This window comes from Schistocerca piceifrons, chromosome 1 (assembly GCF_021461385.2).
Source record: "Schistocerca piceifrons isolate TAMUIC-IGC-003096 chromosome 1, iqSchPice1.1, whole genome shotgun sequence".
NCBI classification, from domain to species: Eukaryota; Metazoa; Arthropoda; class Insecta; order Orthoptera; family Acrididae; genus Schistocerca; species Schistocerca piceifrons.
Window position 1 is genome coordinate 855,218,662 of NC_060138.1, and position 13,772 is coordinate 855,232,433.

The window sequence follows — 13,772 nt, forward strand, 5'->3', positions numbered from 1 at the left end:
AGCCTCACACCTGATGTTTCTGGCAGCCTGGCTGTGAAATATCCATCACTATGAGTGCAGAACCTGTTAATAGAAACACATTTACTTGGATGGTTTGACCTTTGTGTATACAGGCATTATCAATCAGTGTTTGTTTATATTGGTCCAAATGCATTACAAAATTAATTACTGAAATCAAATTATACGATCCAAATGATCTTTCTAGGTCACTTTTTCTTGAAGAATCCTTTATAAAATCTACACTGAAATCATCACACATAATTATTAGTTTCTGTTGTCTGACAGACAACACAATAAAAGTCTCAAAACACCTAATAAACTATTCAGTGGTTTTCCAGTGAGTGTCTGTATACAGTTGCAATTACAAATGACATATTTTTAGTATCAGCTCAAAAGTGCATGCTTCAGTTTTCCAAGCTCTGCAAAATTTACTTGTTTTAACTTTTCCAAGCTTGTGACCAGATTTTACATATATCTCAACTTCCCCCTATCCATATTGATCCTACAATAGGAAGGTACTGATGTGTAACCATTTATACTTCTCTATCCCTATGGTTACAAAGCATTCAGAGAGGACATCAACATTTTCATGAGTTTTTAAGCCTTCCAAACAAACAAGAAGTTCATTTACCTTATTTTTTTAATGCCCTTATATTCTGATGAAATATGTTTATACTACCTTTCACTGGTTTCTTACACAATATTTGTAAGTCTTCTGCCATTGTAATTTCCTTCAAAACTGCCTGCTTTAATCCTAATTCTAACCTAAAAACAGTGCCTCTCTGACACTAGTAATCAGATGGATTTTTGTGATTGTGCCTCCCCCCCTCCCCCCCCCCCCCCCCACCTCCCCACTCCCCGCCATATACACTGATCAAAAGAATTTGGGAAACACTTGTATCAATGTCCAGGGTGTCAAATCTATTTTGATACAGCCAGTACTTTTGGTCTTATTGCATGACTTGAGATCTTTGCTTTCAGTGTAGGCAACAATTGAAATCATTCATCATCTATTGGCTGTGTTATTCAGTAAGGTGTCAGGTGACCTCTAATAAGTGTTTTATATTGAGGGACATGAATGGCAGTTGTCATTTGTTGACAACTTGTTGCCTACATTCAAAGCAAAGATCTCAAGCCCGTATCAAAATAGATTTCACATACTGAACATGGAGAGGAATGTTCCCCTAATTCTTTTAAACCATTTATATGAGGGGTGGGGAGCACAATCTCAAATTCAACCAAGCACATACAATATGACACCTTAAAGAAGGTCAAGTTGCAAAGCTGGTCTGTTTGATCCAAAAAGGGTGGACTTTTGTTCATGTTGCTGCAGATGCCACTTCTCTCCATGGGCCATCCATAGGTTGTGCATGCACTACAAGGAGACAAGTCAGTATACAAGGTGAGTTGCAAAAGGTCGCTGAAGCATTACAACCCCATGTGAGGACCGATATCTGGCCATCTCTGCATTTCGGTCTGGTAAGGATACTGCCAGAGCACTACAAGATGATCTCAGAAATGGCACTGGAGCCACTGTGTTGAATCAAACTGTAAAGAATAGGTTGTGAAAAAGGACTTTAAAACCCATACATCCTGTTCAAGTACCGTGTTTGACATGAAAATATCTTGCATCTCACCTTCAGTTCTGCCATTCCCATGTCAACTGACAACTTTGTCACAGGCAAAACATGTCATACACAGGTGATGCCAGATATTCTCTAGTGCAAGGTGATGGCTGTGTCCATGTGCAGAGACCCATGGTGGATGGTACCAGCCGGATATTGTCCAAGAAATTGACAGATTTCCAAGGTTCAGTGGTGTTGTGGGGAAGCTTCAGTATTGGCAGTCATATGAATCTTATCATTGTCCATGGTTGCCTTACTGCCAAGCAGTACATTGAATGGATCCTGTAGGACCACATGATGGCTGCTGCCTATGGTGGTGGCCCTGAATTCCTTCTAATGCCAGGGCCTATGTTGCAGCCACCAGCAGGGATATCTTGCAAAGCCTGGACAATGAAGTAATGGAATAGCTGTCAGTGAGTTCCACGTAACAGTTGCATGGACTACAAAACACTGACGCCATTGACTGACTTGTGTCGGTGCTGGTAAAGCTATTACAGGTGGCACCTATGGTGTGTATCTCCTGTCATCTGTCCTCTGTCCACTGACTCATTTATGATGGGATGTACGGAATCAGTAGCAAGCCAGTGGGTGTGTTGGACCTTCCATTGAGCTACGGACCCCCTTGAAGATGTCTCCTGGAGTCGGAGGCAAAACGTTGGGAATCGACACAGAATTCATCAACCGACCATGGCATAACAGCCCGGATAATTATAATGGACATGGTATACGGAATGATGTGGCTGCTCCTGGGTGAGCTGTTCCAAGAACTGTAGTGTAACTAAACTGGGATATGGAAGACTAATTTTTTAAATTGTTAAATTGTTTATCTATCTCTTTCTCATGATTTATAGGAAGAAAAACCTAAAAAGATTATACAACAAGTGGTATAGAATCAATGATCTCTCAGTAATTTCAATATATTTAAATATTCATTTGTTAACAGTTTTCTTTTATTAATCACTTCTCTTGCTTTGGACGCCCCCATGGCAGGACGTTTTATGGAGATGCTCCATCTGTTGTGTGAAGTGTAAACTTATATCTCAATGCAGCGTTTATAACGAGTTTGGAGTGGGGTTTTATTTAGTAGGAGGAAAAACCTACATCCATTACAATTCCTCCTACAAAAGTTTTATATCAGAAAACGATGCCTTATTGACATGACACGGCCAGAAGAAATTTATTGAGCTAGTAAGAGGAAAGCCGCCGAAGAAGATTCCAGAGCTGCTGCTGTCAAAAAGAAACAAGGTAAAGTGATAACTTCTGCAGACATTTCTTTAGAAGACATTAATGAGAATTGGTGTTACAGATGAGCACAACAACAGCATCTGTTCGATCTGCTGCTGCCCCACGTGTCTTTAGAGACTTATTATTTATACAAATTGTAAAAAACTGGAAACAAGAAATAACTAAATCACGTTGCCACCACTTCTGCTGACTACCAGTGACCGGTCAGTGCTGAATTAACCTATACAGTAAGTGAGCAGACAAAAGTATTCTATTGTATACAGTTTAAACGTGCTAATTGTACTTAATTTCTGTGTCTCGTGTTTGCAGCTATTATGGATGAATGAGACAATTAGCAAAAGCGAGGATGTAAAAGAAGCTACAGAGGAAAATTATCCTAATAACATACAGAAGGTAAACTGTGAAAAACGTGCAGACAACCATTTTGCAACAAAGGTAGGAACCATCCAATTATTAAGCCGGCCAAGCCGGCATGATTACGAATGGTAGCGTCTATATCAGAACTAATCCCATATCCTATCCTGTCCTAAAAACTGTGGGACTGTGGTTATTATTATCAGTGACAGTATAATTGATATAAAAAATTGCTCAATATCACATAGACCATAACATAGGCAACAATTAGTCGCCATTTAGGCACAGTGTAAATTGCACATAAAGTTTTTAAAACTCTCGAAATATATGGTAACAAAGATTATTATTTTAATTTTCCACAGAGATTTTTTAATTTGTCAGTATGGAACCAGTCAGTAACGTTGGTCAGAACAGTGAAGGAAATTAAGGTGTAGAAAATGTCGCTGCCCATGGCCAGACAACAAATGCTAGTGAACCACAAGATGTTGGATAGAAGTGGAATAGTCATGAATTTTTTTGTAAACTCAGCTACTATTGTGGAGGAAAATGTATTGAGGGATGATGTAACATAATTCACAGTAGATGAAAGAAGCTCACAAGTGATTGTAGGGAGCACTTTTTCCTGAGATAATAGCAGAAGACTCACTAGTGTGGATTCCAAAAAATCTATTTGTTCGATGTTACGTGAACAGAACCCAATCAAAAGTGAACAAAATCTGAAATATATACAAGATGTTAACATGTCATCCAAGTCCAAAGTGCGAGTAACATTAGAAGCTATTTGTGACCTAAATTTGAACATGTGAAATTTCCGGACAAACTTGTATAATGACTTAGAGAAGTTATACGATTTGAGCACAAAGTTACGCGTGCACCAGTGCAGAGCTTTGGTGAGAGACTTATTGTCCACAGACATAAATAAGCTAGATCAGAAGTTTTCTTTCATAATTCAAGATCAAATATAACCAAAGTTCACAATAATTTACAAACCGCACAGACCAAAATTACAGAAACTGTGAACTTTGTGCAAGGCAACGTCACGGAATTGCAGTCAGTTTGCAAAGATTTACCGGATGAAATACAAGAACTGTCAGGAGAGGTTGAACACTTGAAACTAGGTCACGAATTCGTGAAAAAACTACCAAGATCATATGGACAAGGATATGAAGAAACTACTTGAAAGGACCGAGGTTGCGATATTAGATAGCACTGCTACACTTGCACAAAAGTTCGTGCAAGAGCATGAAACGTACCAGTATGTAGATGTCGTGGAAGAATTAATGGCACAGAAAGAAAGCAAAATAATTGCTAAAATCATAAAATCGACTCAGATATTAAAGCAGCAGAAGAGCAGATACGTAAAGAGCTCGTGAATGGCATCGGTAGCTCAAAGGAGCCGACCACAGCCAACAATCAAAGCCAAATAGATAGCCTCCCCCTAGTGTCATAAAGTGGGAATGCTTACATGCATTCACCTGCGACTATACCTGGCATTGAAGAAATGGAATATAATTTACAACTAATACCAATGAAGGCGCCGTCACATGTTGGGTACAATCACATGCAGCCAGAGACGGTGCCACAGCCTGTGAACACAGCACCTTGTTTATCAACTAATTCTGCAGGTGAAGGCCTAATTAGGCATAGGCGATCTCCAGTATATTCGACTGAGGGCGAGGAAACAATCCCTGTTGTATTCATAAGGGCATTTCGGAATGTGCTGCCACGTAATTTGGCTACAGCACTGAAGATCAGATTCATAGTAGGCTATACGCCAGGTGACGCTTTGCTTTGGGTTACCGATGTGGCTAAGTGTTACCACACGTAGGAACAATTTGAGCAAGCGTTTCTTGGCAAATTACAGTCAATCGCTGTACAAGAGAGGCTGCGTCGTGAGCACCCTCAGCCCTTTAACAGCAAACAGGGAGGACTGTGTCAATGTTTTGTAAAATATCTTAATAAGATGCTTCACAGGACGAATCCAATCTTACATGTTGACATCTCAAAGATACTCGAGAGTCAGCTGCCACCACATAAGGAAAAATTGGTGGCAGTAAAAGAGAATGATCTCGAGAACTTCCTCTGTTCTTTACTGGATCGATCTCATTTATGAAGAGGGGCGATCTCCAGCTGAGATCAGGAATATACAGCCTGATATATTGCATAATGGAAACCACTTTGACAATAACAGTGTAAACAATGGGCACGGTTGGCTTCCATATGTGACTCAGCAAAGTAACAAAAATAAGAACTGCTGTAGTAGAGGAAACTATGGGCATCAAAAAAGGGGTAGGAGAGAGCATGATCCATAGAACAAAGAGGTCCAGATACCAGATTTCAAAGTCCACACCCAGTAGACAACAAAAATCGATATGATAATTGGCCAGGACATACCGGCAATAGGAGGCACCCTAACGTAAATAATAATGATGACAGACAAGGAAAAGTGAGAATACGCACAAGAGAGAGCACAAGGGCAAAGGGAAACTGATTCATGGTCTGGGCACGATACAAATTGGAGAAACACTGATCATACTGTGCATTTAGTAGAAGTAACGCAAAGCGGCAAAATTAGTCCATTATTCCCACAGGAAAACAGAAGGCAGTCGCGATAAGCCCTCAATCATAGACTGAGGAAAGGAGTGGGGGCACTCACTTATTTACATACTGTTTTATACACTATGATCAGGACAGTGATATTAAGGAACAATTATGTATGGAAGACGAAAGTGATATTAAAAAAGCAGAAGAAATAATACAGGCCATGATACCGACTAAAATAGGCAATATGACAGTTCCCATTGATCTACATGGACGTCGACTAACATTATTTCATGAAGTTTGTTCAATAAAATTAAGAAGGATAGGCCTATAGACGTACTAACTTTACCAGTAGAAAATAGCTGTATTTTGACAGCAGTTTGGAACAGATCAAAGGGAATAAAATTACAGGCTTGTATAACAATAACATTCAAAAACATCACCATAGAATTTACGTTTTTGGTAGTAGAAAAGCTGATTGTCAATTGTTTAATGGGGATGGATGCGTTCAGACCATTCAAAGTACAGATTGATGTAAGTAATGGTAAGTGTTATTTTACAGTGGATGAGCAAGAGATATCGGTGGATTTAGTGAGGTTAAGAACAACCTGTAACACCTGCAGAGGAGATGGTAGTGTAAAAATACAGTTGTTACATCCTCAGATATTGTTACTTGATGAACAAAAACACTATCACTTTGAAACTTCCTGGCAGATTAAAACTGTGTGCCAGACCAAGACTCGAACTCAGGACCTTGCCCGCGAAGGCAAAGGTCCCGAGTTCGAGTCTCGGTCCGGCACACAGTTTTAATCTGCCAGGAAGTTTCATATCAGTGCACACTCCACTGCAGAGTGAAAATCTCATTCTGGAAACTATCACTTCAATAGACAGAACATGAATGTATTAGCAACACAAGCAAAAGTCAACGAATCTGCTTGTTTGTCTGAGGCACAAAGGGAGGAGTTAAGTGTACTCCTCCAACAATATACTCAGATGTTTGAGAAAAGACCAGGAGTAATAAAAGATAATGTCTACAAGATGGATGTCTGCCCCCATGAAACATTTTGTTGCTCATCTTGCCCCATATCACTGTCAAAAACAGAAGTGGTAAGGAAGGAAATAGAGCAGTAGTAGAACCTTCGCATGCACCCTACTGTAGTCCTGTATCAGCAATTGCAAAGCCAGATGGCAGTGTGAGATTAGCACTTGATGAAAGGAGCATAAACAAAATTATCACCCCAGTGAGGACACAAACAGAAAATTTGGATCAATAGCTGCTGAAGTTTCATGGAATTCGATTTCTTACAACGATCGATCTCAAAGAGTCCTACTGGCAAATAGCATTGCACCATGAGAGCAAAAGGCACACAGCATCTATATGTGGGGGAAGGAATTATGAATTTTGTGTGTTACCTTTTGGCTTAAATGTGAGTGCCAGCATCTTTAGTGCAGCCCTGGATAAGGTGTGGCTGGACATTGCTGCCCAGATGGATGGGAGATATGTCATCCAAGACAACAACCCCGTGTGCTCTCGGTCTCGTTTGGCAACTTGTTGCAATGCTTCATGGCTGTTCCCTGAGTGGGATGGAGCTGGCCATTGTTAAAAACTTTTCCACTCCATGTTGGCGGATTGGAACAGCAGCCATATTAGAAGTTTATTGTAAAAACAGTTATTTGTTGCAGATCAGTAATTTACACTGCTGAAAAAAATTAGTACACACTTTTCAAGGTTTCCAATTCATGCATGATTTATTGTTGCAACAATGCATATGGAGTACATGAAATGATTACATTTACAGATCAATATAACATCTGATTCTCACATGCTTAAACACCCATATTAGTGTGTAGTGTAGCCTCCATTGGCTGCAATGCAGGCACTGACTCTCGATTGTATAGATGGCAAGTAGGGAAGTGCTGTCCTGGAATATGCTATACCATGCCTGGTCAACCTGTTCAATTAGTTCTGTAGGAGTTGTTGGCTGATGAGTCACACAGGTCATTTCTTGTCCCATCATATCCCACATGTGCTCAGTTGGAGACAAGTGCAGAGATCATCCTAGCCATGGAAGCTGCTGCAAGTCTCAAAGAGGATGTTGAATTTCGCAAACAGTGTGTGGGCAACCATTCAAGCAACACACCACTTTCCAGTGGCAAGAATGACAAAATAACAGGTCTAACAACATTTTGCACGTTTCTAGCACTGGTAAGTGTCCCCTCCAGAAAGACCACAGGGGAGCGAGAATTGTAGCTTATTGCACCCCAGGCTATAAATCTTTGGATAAGGCCAGTGTGTCTTGGGCAAATGCACTCTATGAGACAGCACACGCCAGGTCTACATTTTACACACAAACAACCATCACTTACATGCAAGCACAATCTGCTTTCAATGCTGAAGACCACAGTACCCCATTCCATTTTCAAGTGGTCTTCAGACAGTACCAGTTGAGCCATATATGATGATGTGACATGAGTGGAAGACAAGCTAGAAGTGTGCATGCTCTTAGCCCCACTATTAATAATCAATTTGCAACAGTTTATATTGACATGTCTGGGCTCAGAAGCCCTCTTATCTGTGCTGTGGTAGCTGTAGTGTTTAACATCCCATTGACAGTGAGGTCATTAGAGATGGAGCACAAGCTCGGATTAAGGTAGGATGGGGAAGAAAATCAGCCATGCCCTTTTGAAGAAACAACCAACCTGGCATTTGCCTGAAGCGATTTAGGGGAAATCATGGAAAACCTAAACCTGGATGGCCAGATGCACGTTTGGACTGTCATCGTCCTGAATGTGTGCTAATTACTGCACCACACTGCGTACAATCTGCCACTGCTGCCCTTACAAAATGACTGTCCTAGTGGGCATCTGTGCTGCGTGGATGTCCAGCATTTCATCTATAGGTGTGAGAATGTCCTGTGAGCACTGATACCAGCATTGTTACGCAGCTGCCATGGCACAGCCAACTTGTGTGGCAGTTCTCTGAAAGGACCATCCCACTCCTCAGAAGTCCACAGTGTGACTCCTTTCAAACTCACTTGGTTTGCTGTAGGAAGCATGAGTCCATCTCCACAGCATCATTGGCTGCTTGCGTTACGTGATTGCACCACACTGAGCCTTCTGGATGTTAGCATTCCCTACTTAATAGTAGACACAGATGGTGCTCTGATAGCTATGCCACTGCGCTATATGCTGGCAGACAAAGTTGAAACCATTATCATCAATACATCTACTATCCCCCCGGTGGCATATGCCATCACCAGATCTAAATCGATATTGTCTTTCCAGGTACATGTCCTCCTAACACTTCTTCTCCCCCTCCCTCCTTCTTCTTACTGGCAGTGGATTCTTCTCCCCCTCCCTCCTTCTTCTTACTGGCAGCGTATTTATTATCTATTATGCATGTTGCATGGATAGGGCTTCATCAGATAATTTGAAAGTGCATAGGGAGGACAAAGTTATAAATAGCTAGTGTGGTCATATTCCAAACTACTAAGAAAATATAACAGAATGAATTCAGAAAAGAGATTAAGTATAAAATCTTGGGGACTTGCACTGATATTAATGCCAGGTGTGTAAGTCCCGTTAAAATTAATGCCAAGAGCATATGTCACATCCAAACGAACGCCAGAAGGGAATGTACTGGAAACGAAGAATAAATACGTATCACTTGGGCAATGAAGAGATAGAAGGAAACGTGTATGAAATGTAAAAGAGATGGAATTACTTTAGGTATGACTACAAAAGCGGTCATAGCAGTAGATAATACAACTATGTGTACATGAATATATGTGCCTCCTGTACAAGGCAGCATTGCCGCTCCTTCCACTCTTGTAGGTGACACATAAATAACATAGATGTAGCTGCATTGGTTACGAAGTTAATTAGCACAGAAGGTAGGGGAGAGCACTGCACAGCATTGCATGGTAAGCATAGTTAGTGATTAAGTTTTAACAGAGAAAAAAGAACTTAGTCAAAATAGTGTAAATCCTAATATCATAATGCCAAGGAAACTAAATATACAAACATATTAAATCAAAATAAAACAAATAAGTTATCTAACAGATACAGCAACTTGGAAAAGGGCAAACTGTGAGAGAATAATTACTTTTGAATACATTATGGGAGTGGCAGTGATCAATGTGTTACAAATATTTACTATTAAAAACAGTCTTGATCACAATTTATTTATCAAGGTGACCAGTTTTGACCACTGCTGTGGTCATCTTCAGACCATTGAGTAGGAACTTCTTTCTGTTGGAGAATCACTACTCCAACAGAAAGAGGTTCGTACTCAATGGTCTGAAGATGACCACAGCAGTGGTCGAAGCCGGTCACCTTGATAAATAAATTGTGATCAAGACTGTTTTTAATAGTAAATATGTGAGACAATAAGATTAAGGCATGGAAAAAACACAAATAAAGATAAGGTGTAGTCAAGCTACATGCAAGGAAAAGTGAAAGAAAAAAATCACTAAAACAAGGTGAACAGAAGTACAAAGAAATTAATGACATCTGAAAGAATGGGATCAGCCGATGGTAAAAACTAGACTCAGAAAGTTGGAGAACAGGTGTAAGGTTCTAAATATATAACAATGGCAATGACATCCAATACTGCTACATTTATAACATTAAATGCCTTGACTGTCAAACTGCATACATAGGACAGAACCTATAAAATTAGATTTTGTGAACAGTTGCTGACAAAAAAGAACAGGTAAAAAATGGATCTACTTCTGCTGAACATCTTAAAGTTAGCAGTCATTCACCACTCACACATGCTAACCTCGAGGTCCTACACCACATTCCATAGGGGAAGGACTTAACCTCCTAGAAGAGATTGAAATTGCCAAACATGCCTTCTTGAAAAAAAGATAATTTACTCAATGTTCAACTGGCCACCAAAAATCAAGTGCATTAAGATCAGATGATGTCCATTTCTAATAAATTTTAGTTCTTCCTCTGTCACTTTTTATGTTCTACCTTCACGGTAATGAAGGTCACTTTTAAATGCCTACACTTCAAGATGTAAAGATCACAGACTCATAGGTGCTTTATGCTCCATTAAATATTTTTTTAAATAGATTTTATATATTTAGAACCTTACACCTGTTCTCCACCTTTCTAGGTTTGTTGATCCCATTGTTTCAGAAGACCTTACATTCTTCGTACTTCTGTTCACCCTATTTTAGTGTTTTTTAGCTTTTCCTTGCATGTAGTTCGACTATACCTTTTCTTGTATTTTTTTCTATACCCCAGTATTAATCATATTGCCCCAGCATTTACCCTTTTCCAATTTACTGTATCTGTTGCACAACTTATCTGTTTTATTTAGATTTAATGCATTTATTCATTTTATATATTTAGTTTCCCCAGTTTTATAATATTTGGATTTACACTAGTTTGAGTATGTTCTTTTTTCTCTGTTCAACATTAATCACTAACTATGCTTACCATGCAATGCTGTGCAGTGCCCTCTGCTTCCTTCTGTGCAAAATAACTTCCTAAACAACACAGCTACGTCTATGTTATTTACATGTTGTCTACTAGGTTGGAAGGAGTGGCAACACTGCCTCGTATGGGGGCCACATGGTTGTATTCTCTACTGCTGTAACTGCTTTCGTTGTCGTACCTAAGGTAATTTCATATCTCTTATATTTCATACACACATTTCATTCTGTCTTTTCGTTGCCCAAATGACATTTATTTATTCTTCATTTCCAGTACATTCCATTCTGGTGTTCATTTGGATGTGACATATGCTTTTGGCATTACTTTTAACAGGACTTATATGCCTGTCATTAACACCAGTGCAAGCCACCAACATTTTGTGCTACAGCTCTTTTCTGAATGAAACTTCCTGGCAGATTAAAACTGTGTGCCCGACCGAGACTCGAACTCGGGACCTTTGCATTTCGCGGGCAAGTGCTCTACCATCTGAGCTGCCGAAGCACGACTCACGCCCGGTACTCACAGCTTTACTTCTGCCAGTATCTCGTCTCCTACCTTCCAAACTTTACAGAAGCTCTCCTGCGAACCATGCAGAACTAGCACTCCTGAAAGAAAGGATATAGCGGAGACATGGCTTAGCCACAGCCTGGGGGATGTTTCCAGAATGAGATTTTCACTCTGCAGCGGAGTGTGCGCTGATATGAAACTTCCTGGCAGATTAAAACTGTGTGCCCGACCGAGACTCGAACTCGGGACCTTTGCATTTCGCGGGCAAGTGCTCTACCATCTGAGCTACCGAAGCACGACTCACGCCCGGTACTCACAGCTTTACTTCTGCCAGTATCTCGTCTCCTACCTTCCAAACTTTACAGAAGCTCTCCTGCGAACCATGCAGAACTAGCACTCCTGAAAGAAAGGATATAGCGGAGACATGGCTTAGCCACAGCCTGGGGGATGTTTCCAGAATGAGATTTTCACTCTGCAGCGGAGTGTGCGCTGATATGAAACTTCCTGGCAGATTAAAACTGTGTGCCCGACCGAGACTCGAACTCGGGACCTTTGCATTTCGCGGGCAAGTGCTCTACCATCTGAGCTACCGAAGCACGACTCACGCCCGGTACTCACAGCTTTACTTCTGCCAGTATCTCGTCTCCTACCTTCCAAACTTTACAGAAGCTCTCCTGCGAACCATGCAGAACTAGCACTCCTGAAAGAAAGGATATAGCGGAGACATGGCTTAGCCACAGCCTGGGGGATGTTTCCAGAATGAGATTTTCACTCTGCAGCGGAGTGTGCGCTGATATGAAACTTCCTGGCAGATTAAAACTGTGTGCCCGACCGAGACTCGAACTCGGGACCTTTCTGAATTCTTGTTGTCATATAGTCTTGGTAGTGTGGAACATTACCATGCCAGCCATTTATAGCTGTGTTCTCCCTGTGCACTTTCAGATTAACCCATGATGCCATATCCTGGCAAATTTATAATAATTACAAATCTGCAACCTACAACTGTTTTCACAATCAACTGGCCATTGTCGTACAGTGAATTAATGCACTGTTGATGTAACACTGCGAAAAGTCTGCCAGTGGTTCATGCTCATTCGAAGTCACTGCTAGTTGTAGCTGAGAAGGTAATTTTATAGCACACAGTGTCCATGAGGTGTGGTTCAATACGAGTGCTGTGTGTATTAGATGTTGGAGATGTCTCCAGATCTGAGAAGGCGTTTTGGTGTCCAAATATTTGTTGTAGATATCTTGATGTAGTTGTTGTTCCAGTGTTCGGTTGCAGTGATGAATGAGTGCAGTCTTTGCTGACAATATAACACCCTATATGAGATTGGCTTGCTTACCTAGGTGAGACACTAAGGTGACAAACTTGAAGCAATCATCAAAAGAGCCATGATTTTGGAGAATACACTCATTCTGAGAGCAAACCAGACATCTGGTTGTTCCAGCCGAAAGGCTGGCAGCTTGTATTGTCAATTAATGCGCACAGGACTGCTGTTAAAATTCTGGAGTTCACATAGCACTGCATTTGTCAGAGGGATATAATAGAAAAGCTCTTGAGTGAAGACCACAGCACACAATGTAAACTTGGGAAGATGTCCGTGCTCGGCCTGACCGGATGGACTGCATATGGCAATGTGAGCAGGTTCAGCAAAACAGTAAACAATGTAGGAGGTGTGACATAATCAAACATCAGACACTGTCTGCCCTTGGTGGTTTGTTGAGAGGTGTATTGTTTGTTCGTGGCAGAGTTGCATTTGTTGCCAAAAACACACAGAAGTTGCTAACTGGTACACATTGTTCAGGCACATAGGTGTCATTGTCAGCACACTGGGCACTGCACAAGAAAATGTCACTTTTACATTTAACAAAAAGGCAAGAGTTGTATATGCTGTGGCGAAGTACTGAACTCCACTCTGTATAAGTCACTGCCTTGCTTGTCTCTGGCACTTAGACTGTAAGGTGGCTCCATTATTGTTGCAAGCAAGATGAGTCAAAAAACATAGAATAATCCATAGCTGATAATGTCGTTTGATGTGATGTCACCAATGT